The sequence below is a fragment of the Solanum stenotomum genome, chromosome 3 (genome assembly GCF_019186545.1).
Source record: "Solanum stenotomum isolate F172 chromosome 3, ASM1918654v1, whole genome shotgun sequence".
NCBI classification, from domain to species: Eukaryota; Viridiplantae; Streptophyta; class Magnoliopsida; order Solanales; family Solanaceae; genus Solanum; species Solanum stenotomum.
The window spans coordinates 25,816,702-25,820,617 of NC_064284.1; the positions used below are offsets into that span (position 1 = coordinate 25,816,702).

Here is a 3,916-nt window from a genome sequence, read left to right on the forward strand (position 1 = left end):
GGATACAACTTTTCTCTGAAAAAATCGTCCTATTCCGAAAGGGGAAAGGTAGATGGACGCCTCAGATCAATCTCTCGTCCTTGAGTGCCAACGTGGAGTAATCTTGCGAGGCAAGAAAAAAAGTTAGAGCTGTGAGGGCGAAGTCGCAGGTGCTTTTCTGCTGCGACTGAGACGTTGGAGAAAGACGACAACCAAATCTCTAGGCGCGTCCAAAGCGTGAGCTCAACGTGTATCTCCGTCAACTCGCTACTACTGGATTGTCGTTTCAGGATTCTGTTTCACGCCGTGAACTTGCTCCGCTTTGTTGACGTTGTTCCTCTGTTTACACATCATTTCTGGGTCTCTTTTGAAATTGAGAAGGTGGGTCAGGTTGTTGTTGTTGTAATGTGCTGATGGGTATATTGAATGTATTGAGCTAAGTTTTGCTAAATGTAGAAATGATGGGCTGTCCGAAATTCAGAGAAAAGGATCAAAATTGGGTGTCAACACATAAATCTAATTTTAAAAAATATTTTCAACTAGATTGGAGAGTTCTTACCACCCAACCAACATTATGCGGAAAATCAGTTAACAAATGCATTTTTAATGTCAAAATTTAAGAAACCCATAACATTAATGAGTAAAATAATCAAACCAAATGACTAACTCTCATGATTTAGTCGAGACATGTACAACAACTTCTTAATAAAGTAAGACAAGAAACGACAAAATTATGTTATAGTATAAAAAAAGGGGAAATGTAGCACAAAAATATCTTTAACCGCCATAACTCGCATAAAAATATGTTTAACCATAACTCGCATTAGTGGTTTGTCGGCATATTATGATATGTATAATGAATAATATATATATATATATATATAAGAGATTTAACTTATGTGCATCTAATATATATTATATTAAACATTTGTGTTATGCAGTCATTGGGCCAAGGAGAGAATGTTATACTTCTTTATTAATTTATGTGTGACCCAATTATAATATAAAGCCCATAACTAATTTTTAATGAAAAATAACTTTATTTGCCAGATCAGTCACTTGTTGGACGTACCAGATTAACCCTAGTCTTTTATAAATTGATCCTCCATTCATTAGGGTTACACATATTCTCTACACTTTTTTATTACTGGTAGCGGCTAGGGCAAGGAGGCAACCAATTTTTCAACTAATGCTCTCACTAAGTTCTTCTCATCAGGTATGCTTTCTATGAATTTTTTTAGTGATATTATCATTTTTAAGACCCTAATTTGTATATCGAATATATGTGGTACTATGAAGTTTGTGCTTGAAGTTTTTGTAAACAAAAAAAAAAATCTAAAAGATTTAAGGAAAATTAGGGAAAAACTTTAAGACATCTTTGTAGATAAAAACACTAATGAAATATTTCTTATATTGTTAAGATTATTCACGAAAAAATTTATTTCTAATCAAACAAAGCTTTACAAGACTTCCTGAAAAGAAAATTTTATTTTTCTAATAAATTTATGATAGGTGCACCATTAATAATTCTAATCATACTCTTTATTTTTATCACATCATGCTACATAGGAAAAACCCAGCTGCCGACAATTTTATTCAACATAATCAATTAATGACGGGAAAATGCATAAGTACCCCCAGCATATCCCCAAAATTCTTGAGACACACTTAACCTTTACTAAGGTCCAATTATCCCGTCAAACTTATTTTTTAAATAATTTTCTACTCCTTTTTGGCCTACGTGGCACTATCCTTGAAAAAATTGTCAACACGCACTGGGCCCACGAGATAATGACATGTAGGCCGAAAAAGGGTAGAAAATTATATATAAAATAAGTTCGGAGGGTAATAGGACCTTCGTAAAGGTTAGGTGTGTCTCAACGATTTTGGGCATAGGCTGGGGGTTCTTATGCATTTGTATCTTACTTACCCGCTTAGTTTATCATTGAGCGAGTTATTATAATAGCACGTTTATAAATAATAGCTATATTTGTGTAGTTTTATTTAATCATTTTAAGTTTATATTTAGTTCCAAAATAACTTGTTTTAGCAAATTGAATTTGTTTCTACACATCTGATAATAAATTAAAGTCGCTGGTTTTTTTTCTTCAAAATACTTATGCGAGCAAATGTTAATTAAGTGTTGATGCATATACATTTTTAACACTTAATTATAGTTAAATAATAATTTTCATTACATTTTATTTATTAATTCTTAAAATATTTAATTAGGAAAAAACAGACAATTCAAAAAGTATTTATTATTTACCCTTATCTATTTTTTTTTATAAAGAGAAATGTGTTTATCATGAGTTATCACTATTGTTTTTTTTTCCTTATATAAGTTCTAAGTATGATTCATTTATAATATCAATCTACTTAGGGAAAAGTAATAAATATCCACTTTAGGTAAAAAGTTAAAAATTACTAACAAAATCCTTAATCAAATTTATTTGACTTTCTTCTTTTTTCATGTCAATTATAATGGTTAAACTATGGTGGAGGAGCTTGATCAGAAGCGAAATATAGCTTCATTGAGGCGTGAAAAAGATTATCTATTGAAGCGAAAAAACTTGAAATTTGGTTTCTAAAGCAGAAGCTTGATGAAGTAGACAGCACTCTGAAATTCTACAGTGGTGTATTTAGAGCACTGGAAAGGGAAAATATAGACCTAAAGGTGAAGCTTGAGGAACAAAATCAGTTGAAGAACAAGTTGGTTAAAGAATTGCAAGCTGAAGTTTCCGAATTGGAGAATAAACTGAAGATCCATGACGATGAGAATTCTCAAAGTCTCATTGATGAGAACAAACAAGTTAGTGGATAATCTAGTGTAAGAATAAATTGATATGCGTGCGTATTTTGTTATTACTTGTTTGAGGAGTGTTGTTGACTATAATTTTTTATCTTAAGAGAGTATTTCAACAACAACAACAACAACATACCCAGTGAAATCCCACTAGGTGGGGTCTGGGGAGGGTAGAGTGTACGCAGACCTTACCACTACCTCGTGGAGGTAGAGAGGCTGTTTCCGGGAGACCCTCAGCTCAAGAACATCAAATCTAAGTGACAGAAGAGATATATATAAAACATAACAACCAATCCAAAAGATAGTGTATAATCAACAAATGATACAATAACATCAAGAAAGTAATGTGAAGAGTGAAACGCAGTAAACAACATAAGGCTAGGACTGCTCCAAACGCTAACAACCCATACCCTCGCGAGGGACGGCAACACGCTAACCCTACTAACCTTCAACCTTAATACGCGACCTCCACTCCTTCCTATCTAGAGTCATGTCCTCGGTAATGTGAAGCATAGCCAAGTCTTGTCTAATCACCTCTTCCCAATACTTCTTGGGCCTACCTCTACCCCTCCGCGTACCCTCTACCACCATTACCTCGCACCTCCTCACTGGGGCGTCTGCGCTCCGTCTCTTCACATGTCCAAACCATCTCAGTCTCGCTTCCCTGAGCTTGTCCACCACAGAGGCCACTCCCACCTTCTCCCGGATAACCTCATTCCTAATCTTGTCGCTCCTAGTGTGCCCACACATCCATCTCAACATCCTCATCTCCGCAACATGCATTTTTTGAACATGTGCGTTCTTGACTGGCCAACACTCCGCTCCATACAACAAGGCCGGTCTAACTACCACTCTGTAGAACTTACCTTTAAGTTTCGGTGGAATTTTCTTATCACACAATACTCCAGAGGCAAACCTCCATTTCATCCAAGAAACCCCAATGCAATGTGTGACATCATCATGGATGTCATCACTCCCTTGGATTACAGCCCCAAGATACTTAAAACTTTCCTTCTTAGAAATGATCTGTGCGGCAAGTCTCACTTCGACATCTGTCTTATCCAACACATCACTGAATTTGCACCCCAAATATTCTGTTTTGGTCCTACTCAACCTGAACCCTTTGGACTC

At 35.4% G+C, this 3,916-nt stretch overlaps 1 pseudogene; it reads left to right on the forward strand.

Annotated features, from left to right (window-relative positions):
• Window positions 1–2,474: 2,474 nt before the first annotated feature.
• LOC125858802 (uncharacterized) lies at window positions 2,475–2,803 on the forward strand (annotated as a pseudogene).
• Window positions 2,804–3,916: the final 1,113 nt, after the last annotated feature.